Source organism: Notolepis coatsorum (genome assembly GCF_963971535.1).
Source record: "Notolepis coatsorum genome assembly, chromosome: 10".
Taxonomy (NCBI): Eukaryota; Metazoa; Chordata; class Actinopteri; order Aulopiformes; family Paralepididae; genus Notolepis; species Notolepis coatsorum.
In genome coordinates this window covers 104852583-104863189 of record NC_140174.1, presented here as the reverse complement: position 1 = coordinate 104863189, position 10607 = coordinate 104852583, and the positions used below count along the sequence as shown (strand labels likewise).

The window sequence follows — 10607 nt, the reverse complement described above, 5'->3', positions numbered from 1 at the left end:
CTTCTCTCCTCCTGTACTCCCCTTCTCTCCTCCTGTACTCTCCTTCTCTCCTCCTGTCCTCTCCTTCTCTCCTCCTGTACTCCCCTTCTCTCCTCCTGTCCTCTCCTTCTCTCCTCCTGTACTCCCCTTCTCTCCTCCTGTAGTCTCCTTCTCTCCTCCTGTCCTCTCCTTCTCTCCTCCTGTACTCCCCTTCTCTCCTCCTGTCCTCTCCTTCTCTCCTCCTGTAGTCCCCTTCTCTCCTCCTGTCCTCTCCTTCTCTCCTCCTGTAGTCCCCTTCTCTCCTCCTGTCCTCTCCTTCTCTCCTCCTGTACTCCCCTTCTCTCCTCCTGTACTCCCCTTCTCTCCTCCTGTAGTCCCCTTCTCTCCTCCTGTCCTCTCCTTCTCTCCTCCTGTAGTCCCCTTCTCTCCTCCTGTACTCCCCTTCTCTCCTCCTGTACTCCCCTCCTCTCCTCCTATAGTCCCCTTCTCTCCTCCTGTACTCCCCTTCTCTCCTCCTATACTCCCCTCCTCTCCTCCTATAGTCCCCTTCTCTCCTCCTGTACTCTCCTTCTCTCCTCCTGTACTCTCCTTCTCTCCTCCTGTCCTCCCCTTCTCTCCTCCTATACTCCCCTTCTCTCCTCCTGTACTCCCCTTCTCTCCTCCTGTACTCCCCTTCTCTCCTCCTGTCCTCTCCTTCACTCCTCCTGTACTCTCCTTCTCTCCTCCTGTCCTCTCCTTCTCTCCTCTTGTACTCTCCTTCTCTCCTCCTGTCCTCTCCTTCTCTCCTCCTGTACTCCCCTTCTCTCCTCCTGTCCTCTCCTTCTCTCCTCCTGTAGTCCCCTTCTCTCCTCCTGTCCTCTCCTTCTCTCCTCCTGTAGTCCCCTTCTCTCCTCCTGTACTCCCCTTCTCTCCTCCTGTCCACTCCTTCTCTCCTCCTGTACTCCCCTTCTCTCCTCCTGTACTCCCCTTCTCTCCTCCTGTCCACTCCTTCTCTCCTCCTGTACTCCCCTTCTCTCCTCCTGTCCTCTCCTTCTCTCCTCCTGTACTCCCCTTCTCTCCTCCTGTCCACTCCTTCTCTCCTCCTGTACTCCCCTTCTCTCCTCCTGTCCTCTCCTTCACTCCTCCTGTACTCTCCTTCTCTCCTCCTGTCCTCTCCTTCTCTCCTCTTGTACTCTCCTTCTCTCCTCCTGTCCTCTCCTTCTCTCCTCCTGTACTCTCCTTCTCTCCTCTTGTACTCCCCTTCTCTCCTCCTGTCCTCTCCTTCTCTCCTCCTGTACTCTCCTTCTCTCCTCCTGTCCTCTCCTTCACTCCTCCTGTACTCCCCTTCTCTCCTCCTGTCCTCTCCTTCTCTCCTCCTGTACTCTCCTTCTCTCCTCCTGTCCTCTCCTTCACTCCTCCTGTCCTCTCCTTCTCTCCTCCTGTCCTCTCCTTCTCTCCTCCTGTCCTCTCCTTCTCTCCTCCTGTCCTCTCCTTCTCTCCTCCTGTCCTCTCCTTCACTCCTCCTGTACTCTCCTTCTGTCCTGTACTCCCCTTCTAGAATGAATAGAATAGATCTTTATTGTCATTGTTACAGTTGTTACAACAAAATTTAAAGTGCAGCCCTAGGTGCTAGTAAAATATAAAAACATAAAAACACAGTCCTAAACACAGTATTAAATATAAAAACAGGAGTAAGGCATAAATAACATTAATATGAACGGGGGGGTGTAAAAGATAATTGCACTATCCCTTAATGATGTGTGTGCGCATGCGTGGGGGGGGGGGGGGGGGGGGGGGGGGGTGCAAGGGAGACTGTTGTTTAAAAATTTAGCTGAGTTTAGTGCACATATGGCCCTGGGATAAAAACTAAACTTCAGTATGTTTGTCCGGGTGGGCATGACGCTGAAACGCCTGCCCGAGTGCAGCCGTACGAGGTGCTTGTTGCCCGGGTGGTGTGGGTCTTTTAATATTTGTACTGCTTTTTTGAGGCAGCGGGAGTTGTATAGTCCCTCCAGGGAGGGGAGGGGGCAGCTGATCAAATCAAATCAAATCAAATCAAATTTATTTATAGGGCCCGACAACACACGTTAATGTCCCCATGGGCCGTACAGGTCTTCTTTAAACAGGTCAAGAAGACAACATAACAATAAGTCAAGAACAGAACAAGAACACCATAGGGTCCAAACATTTTTTAGATGAATGCAAATAAATGAAAGAATGCAAGCACTCCCAGACATACCCCACGCGAAGGTAAGGAAAAACTCACTAAAACCTAACAATAGGGAAAAAAGCTCCACAGGCAGTGTGGAGGAGAGAAACCTTAGAAGGGCCGTTCAAGGGGGGATCTCCCTTCTTAGATGTTGGTGATAGTAGTGTTGCAGACGGACAGTTGGTAAGCATGCACTCATGTGTGTGGTGAAACACAGATGAGTGCATGCAATAGCAACTGTACATTTTGAAAAATTAAAGATAGAGCTAATAGCGATAGCAACTGAACATTTTGAAAGATTAAAGATAGAGTTGATAGCGGATCTATTTGAGGCACAGGGGCGGCGCAGAGAGGGTCACGTCCTCCCCGTCTTAGTCACGGGACATTCAACACTCCGGTCGTTGCTCAGGGACAGCCGGAGACAGGGAGATAGGGGGTGGCGCAGAGAGGGTCGCGAACTCCCCGACATCATCGCGGGACATCCGGCACTCCGGTCACCACTACGAGACCTCCGGAGACAGGGGGGCACGCAGAGGGGGTCGCAATCTCCCGGCCTTCGTCACGGGACGTCCAACACTCCGGACAACACTCCGATAATCTTCTGGGCCGAGTTGACGACCCTCTGGAGCGCCCTCCTCTCTGCGGCTGTGCAGCTGAGGAACCACACATTTATGCAGTAGGTGAGGATGCTTTCCACGGAGCAGCGGTGAAAAGACATAAGCAGGTCTTGTCTGAGGTGGTAGTTTCTCAGTACTCTCAGGAAGTAGAGTCTCTGCTGTGCCTTTTTCACTATCGCCGTGGTGTTGATTCTCCAGGTCAGGTCATCCTCCAGGTGGACACCCAGGAACTTGATGACCGAGACTCTCTCCACACATCCCCCGTCGATATACAGGGGCTGTATGTCGGTCTTCTTCCTCCTGTAGTCCACGATCATCTCCTGGGTCTTTAGCTTGTTCAGCTGTAGGTTGTTATCCTTGCACAGGGCTAACAGCTGCTCTACTTCATTGCGGTACGCGGTCCCGTCGCCTTTTGAGATGCAGCCCACCACGGTGGTGTCGTCAGCGAACTTGATGATGGTGTTGCTGGGGTGGACTGCGGTGAAGTCGTGTGTATAAATAGAGTAGAAAAGGGGACTCAGCACGCAGCCCTGGGGGGATCCGGTGCTGAGGCTGATGGCTGTGGAGGTGTGGGGGCCTATCCTGACCCTCTGGGGGCGGTCAGAGAGGAAGTCCTTAGACCACCGGCAGAGGGGATGGTTTAGTCCAAGGTCCATGAGTTTGGGCACTAGTCTGTCAGGCAGGGTGGTATTAAATGCAGAGCTAAAGTCCACGAAGAGCAGCCGCGCTCTCTCCAGATGGGACAGGGTAGAGTGGAGAGTCGTGGCGATGGCATCCTCCGTGGACCTGTTGGCTCTGTAGGCGAACTGGTGGGGGTCTAGTCCGGGAGGGAGGCTAGAGATGATGTGGGGCTTGAGTGTCTTTTCAAAGACACTCCTCTCCTCCTATACTCCCCTTCTCTCCTCCTGTACTCCCCTTATCTCCTCCTGTACTCCCCTTCTCTCCTCCTATACTCCCCTTCTCTCCTCCTGTACTCCCCTCCTCTCCTCCTGTACTCCCCTTATCTCCTCCTGTACTCCCCTTCTCTCCTCATGTACTCCCCTTCTCTCCTCCTGTCCTCACCTTCTCTCATGTCCTCTCCTCTCCTTCTCTCATCCTGTCCTCTCCTTCTCTCCTCTATCTCTCTCCCTCCCCCCCTCTCTATCTAACCCATTCTCTCCATTAAACTTAAAGGGGAACTATTTTACTATTTCTTTCACTATTTGGGCACTTTTACACAATTCCTGTGAGTCTATGGAACACCTCTGTAATATATATATTTTTTTTATTCATTGTTTTGTATTTCTAATCAAGTCCTCAAAAACAGCATTTTTCTACCTCAAGATCTCGAGCTGTTTTGAGCCTGGGCTGCAGGGCGGCTCCTAAACCACTGCGGAGCGTCGTCGTCTATCTCAACATTAACATGCAGCGGTGACTATATGACATCACATATAGGCACATTTTCAAACGACTCAGTTCAGTGAGGGTGAATATTGTGAGAGGAGAATTGGAAGAATGCGCCAATATGAGAATTTTGAGACATAGATCATATTAATATAAGTTCACATAGCTAGGAAACAATGCTAAACACTCAAAAAGGCCATTTATAAGATAGTTCCCCTTTAATATATTGTACCTGCCTGGATACTGGCTTGATCAGTGGGATATTTGAATGGCAACAGGAGAGCATTCAAGTTTATTTGTTGTTGTGTCGTTCTCTCCCTATCATCATTTTCATCCTCGCTTTCTTTAGCATTTCCATGATCATCTTCATCATCATTTCTCTCCATAGCATCACCTGCATTCTCTCTTGCCTCCACTTCTTCATAATTTCTCTCCATAGAATCATCTGTATTTTCTCTTTCCTCCACTTCTTCACAATCTCTCTTCCTGATATAATCATTTCCCTCTTGAATATCTCCATCTTCATTGTCTGTACTGTCTTTATCTAAGGTGGAGCAAATAATATTTGTTTTATAATAGTAATATAATTGTACTGTATATAATATTCGTACTGTAGCCTACAATGTTACAATTGTATTATAAAATAATATGTCATAATATTATAGCACTACCACCACTAGCCCTCTTGCCTTGATTGGAATAAAAAGGATCTATGTTTGGTCAATTTAAATGTTTAAGACACTTTTTTCTGTCCAAAATAAGCATTATTGACCATGTTAGCACCAGATTCTCAGTTATAATCCAAACTATGGTTCTGTGCGACAAGCTTGTACACGTAGCTAGTAGTGAGGACTTACAAATTCATACCTGTATCCTTATCTCCTCCCTTACTATTGTTGCTTTGGACCCAATCTTTCAAAGAGAAGCTGCCTCTCGCAGCATTTTTCAGCTACTTTTAAATATTCTTCCGATTTCTTTCTCTCATTGGCATTCTGTAATCATAGAATATAGGCCAATGCTAACCCCACTTTTAAGTATACTACCACTCTTAAGTTAGCTTTAAAAAGCAATTCACACTGAACTTTAAAGTGCTATGGGTATATTTTGTGCAAATAGTCCTAAAATAATTTGTACACTTTATTTCTAAATTGAGAACACAGGTTAGCATAGAATCAGCTAAGCAAGGTACCTGTTTAGTTAGCTAGCTACAGTAGTAATGCAGCTAGCCTACAGTAGCAGTGTACATACATTAGTATTTATTTAGTACTCAATCTTTGCAACTTCAAAGAAAGCTTGCTGTATTACCTACCTCACACACAGCAGTAGGATGCAGGGTTACAGCTCAGACTGCATTAAGCCCTCTGGCATCTGAACATTCAAGAGGGGATGTGTCTAAAACTGAAAACTTAAATGGATGGAATATTGTAGTTCAAGTTTAGACCATTGGAAGGGTACTAATGGGCACGTCCTCTAATTTTCGCCACTCAAAAGGGCATTTTAGCGCAATGTTTTCAACTGTGGGGGCACATGGTCAAATTTAGACCATTGGAAGGGCACATCCTCTAGTTTTTTCACTCAAAAGGGCACTTTTGCGTGATGTTTTTCAACTGTGGTCAAGTTTAGACCATTGGAAGGGCACCAATGGGCACGTCCTCTAGTTTTTGCCACTCAAAAGGGCACTATAGGTTTAGCGCAATGTTTTCAATTGTGGGGGCACATGGTCAAGTTTAACCATTGGAGGGGCAGCAATAGGCACGTCCTCTCATTTTCGCCACTCAAAAGGGAACTTTAGCGCAATGTTTTCAACTGTGGGGGCACATGGTCACGTTTAACCATTAGAGGGGCACCAATAGGGCACATCCTCAATTTGTTTCCACTCAAAAGGGCACTTTTGCAAGACATTATTTAACCGTGGGGCACATGGTCAAGTTTAGACCATTGGAAAAGCACCAATAGGGCACACCCTCTCATTTTTCGCCACTCAAAAGGGCACTTTAGCGTGCGTTTTTCAACCGTGGGGGCACCACCCCTGAGTCCGCCAGTGTACACACACATATACACATACACACACATGATGGTGTGCATGGTGTAGCTTACAAACCAAACAAAAGTGAATGTTATATTCAATTATTGTTTTTCATTCATTCATTCATTCATTCATTCATTCATTCATTCATTCATTCATTCATTCATTCATTCATTCATTCGTTCACACACACATATATACATACACACACACACACACACAAACACACACACACACACACACACACGCATATATACATTTATACAATGGCATGCAAATTTCTCGATTCTGATTGGCTGAAACAGTCAAGTTAGACATGGTTATTTCTCATAACCCACGCTCGTGATCCCAGAACCCGCCCACAACCGAATTACAATCACTCCGCCAGTTTGACTTTTTAGGAAAAACCAAGATGGCGGACAATAATCTTTACGGATGGATGTGTTGAAAGCGTCATAACGACTAATTCAAAAACGATTCTGTCATGTTGTTAGATTCTGATCAATCTGGCCAGTATCACGTCTTCTTGTGTTATCCTCTCTCCAATTCCTCTGCGTTGTGTAATTTTAATGGTCCTGACGTCTCCTATACTGGCTGATAAAATCCTTATCTCTCCCCGTTAGTGCGGTCCGCAAACCATAATAATTCTCCACCTTCGTAAGAATTCGGCACTTTGACACAGCGTAATACCTTACAAGGAGAAGAGTTGTTTATTGATATAAACAGAAGCCTCAGCCCAGATGGTCAACACACATAGACACAATAGTAAAGAAGGCGAAACAGCGCCTCTACCACCTGAGACAGTTAAGGAAGTTCAGAGTATCGGGGAAGATACTCCAGTCCTTCTACTCAGGAGCTGTAGAGAGCATCTTGACCGGAAACATCACTGCCTGGTATGGAAACAGCACGGCACAAGACAAGAAGGCCCTACAGAGAGTGGTGCGCTCAGCCGAGCGTACCACGGGTATTGCACTACCTCCCCTGCAGGTTCTATACAACAAGAGGTGCAAATCCAGAGCCTGCAGGATAATGAAAGACCCTCACCACCCCAATAACAGCCTGTTCCAGCTGCTGAGGTCAGGCAGACGCCTGCGAACCCCAGCTACTAGGACAGAGCGGCTTAGGCTCAGCTTCTTCCCCCAGGCCATCAGAGCCCTGAACAATGAACATTGAGTGCCACAGAACACTGAACTATCCACACACAAGCACACATGAACACACACACGACACGCACGCTGTGCACGCTCACACACTAGCAGCCACTTAACACTTTAACATGAGCGGGCACACACTCATGCCGCACACTTATGGCCAAAAGGAAAGGCCACTTTAAATTAGAATAACAGGAACAGTGTATTGCACTACCAAAGCTACCTAGCATGTCCTATATGCTCTGTAAATAACTATGTACAGATACCGAGATGTCACACCATGTTACCTGTTACCTGTTTATTGCACAATGTTTTTTTTTTTATTGGATTCTATATATGTTGTAACACTGTATTGCACATCGTTGCGGGCAAGACCACCCGCATTTCATTGTATACTTGTATGCCGTGACAATTAAAACTCTTGACTTGACTTGACTTGAGATGTTATCCGATTGTATTTTCATTGCTATCGTCTGCTGTTATTCAGTCCAATAGTGGTCAGGCCTGGTTGTTAGCCAAGACCATCCTTGTGGTAGCCGAAGCTAATAATGATGTGGCATTCCCCCCCCCCCCCCCCTCTCCGTGGTGAGAGGAGAGAGTCTCTTCTGGTTTCTTCCCTCTTAGTCTCAGTCAGATCTTAGTCCGCCCTTAGCCGCTCTTGGTCTGCCTTACACCCGGAAAACACTGTTCGACTTATAGATCTTCGTCATAGCAACGACGGCCCCCGCCCCTCTCCTGGTTGTCATGCGACGCTGTCATGACAACTGCTAATAACCTTTCACACATTTCAAAACGTTTCATTACTGTTCTCAGTAACGATGTCACCCCTCTCCCTCGCTCTGTGCCGCTATCAGCTTGTTCCAGATCGGAATGTCAACATCCCCTGCTCAGTGTGCTGCTATTCAGCGACTCCTGCTCGCTCTGAACCACCGTTCTATCACCCTCTTCTAAGGCAAACCATGCACATTTCGATCTCTCTGACCCGGCAGCGTGTATCACTTCCGCAACGGATTTCGTTGGATTTCGGCTTCCGGGTTCGCCTGATTGGCCGCGACGGCCACGTGACACGCCGTGGCACGCCCCCGCGGCAGAGGCGGCAAGGCGCCGCTACATGCTGCTGTGTTTCACTGCCGCTTTCCCACTTCAACGCCAGAGCAATATTGTCGCGCATTAAGTTTAATAATATTGTCGCGTTGTGGAAAGCAGGATGAGAGAGCGTAGATTTCAGTGTGTATCATTTAATCATTTATCATTTAACATTTGAAAGGCATACATTGTTGTCATACAGAAGTACAGAATACTTTTATCCAAAATGCTGCATTAAGTTTAATAATATTGTCGCGTTGTGGAAAGCAGGATGAGAGAGCGTAGATTTCAGTGTGTATCATTTAATCATTTATCATTTAACATTTGAAAGGCATACATTGTTGTCATACAGAAGTACAGAATACTTTTATCGAAAATGCTTCTTACTGTTACTGTTAGAGACTGTGCTAGACAAGATAAGTATATTGTCGCGCATTAAGTTTAATAATATTGTCGCGTTGTGGAAAGCAGGATGAGAGAGCGTAAATTTCAGTGTGTATCATTTAATCATTTATCATTTAACATTTGAAAGGCATACATTGTTGTCATACAGAAGTACAGAATACTTTTATCCAAAATGCTTCTTACTGTTACTGTTAGAGACTGTGCTAGACAAGATAAGTATATTGTCGAGCATTAAGTTTAATAATATTGTCGCGTTGTGGAAATCAGGATGAGAGAGCGTAGATTTCAGTGTGTATCATTTAATCATTTATCATTTAACATTTGAAAGGCATACATTGTTGTCATACAGAAGTACTGAATACTTTTATCCAAAATGCTTCTTACTGTTACTGTTAGAGACTGTGCTAGACAGCATAAGCGTGGCGCGATGTGAAAGGGGATGTGAACTCCAGCGTCTCGCCACAGCAGGGCGCAGCGGCAAGCCTGCCGAGTCGGCCGCTGCCGCGGGGGCGTGCCACAGCGTGTCACGTGGCCGTCGCGGCCAATCAGGCGAGCCCGGAAGCCGAAATCCAACGAAATCCGTTGCGGAAGTGATACACGCTTTAGCTGTGGTCATCTCCCCCCAATCTATACATCACCTACATTGAAAAACACCCCCAGAACACCCGTTTTCTCTCAATGTGGAACATGTTAGTTTCTTACACAATGTTGGATTATGTAATTGGTGGGTCATGAGTCATTGTGGAACTAAATAAAAATTGCGCGAAGTCTGTTGTTAGATGCCATTCATCAAAAGGACACTCATTTCACTGTTAATAAAATGTCCAATCAATCAATCAATCAATCAAACCAATAACAACCGCTCACTTCACTGTTAGACGGCATGCTTTGAAGCAACCTATTCAAAATATAAATCGCGGGACAAACTGCACTATAACCGGTAATGTTACCATCAATGTAAATAAACCATAATCACCCTACAAAAACAGTACTGTATTTGTAAATCTGGTATGTCATAAATGTCTAGATGTAGCAGTACTGTATCTGTATGTCATGTATGTCATATATGTTATGATGAATTGAAAATGGGGGACCCTTATGTAAACAAGACGAAAGTCTTTCTCTGGTCTGCATCCCCTTAACAATTGTGTGTATTGAGCTGTACTGTATTGTACCCATTCTGCAATCTGGTAATAACATTTTCAATCAATCAATCAATCATTCCAATAACAACCGCTAACTTCATAATTAATCTGTATCGCAACCAAATCACAGATTTCGTTGAGGCAAGTAGCATTATGTCAGGAAAAAATTTATGAAATAAACAAATGTGAATTAAAGAGGTTAAAACGAAGTTTAGCCTATTAAATTGTTTTAAAAGCCTATAGCAATGACGTATTTTAACGTGGCTGGCGAGGACTGCGTGGAGGGGGAATTGAATTGCAACCGTGTACAAGCAAAACTTTCACTGTAAACGGCGTCTAACCTGATTGCATAAACACAACGTCCATTATGCTTCAATTAATGTGTGTTTATTGTATAGCAATAAGGTTGGATGAATTCGACAATTGTATAAAGATGTAAGCACTGTCTATCTGTAATAAAATGTTCAATCAATCCCATAACACACGCTCACTTTGAAACAGCGCTGCTTCTACACACGGAGGCAACGTTTCTGCGGATGGTTTTGTCAATAAATCTTCAATTAATGTGTGTTTATTGTATAGCAATAAGGTTGGATGAATGCGGCAGTTGTATAAAAGCCATTACAC

At 45.7% G+C, this 10607-nt stretch overlaps 1 protein-coding gene across 1 annotated transcript in view; it reads left to right on the top strand.

Moving 5' to 3' along the window:
- Positions 1-10607, top strand: part of LOC311235669 (pleckstrin homology domain-containing family A member 1-like) — a gene marked incomplete at its 5' end in the record, with an annotated part of 111324 nt that overhangs the window by 68342 nt on the left and 32375 nt on the right. The window lies entirely within an intron of this gene.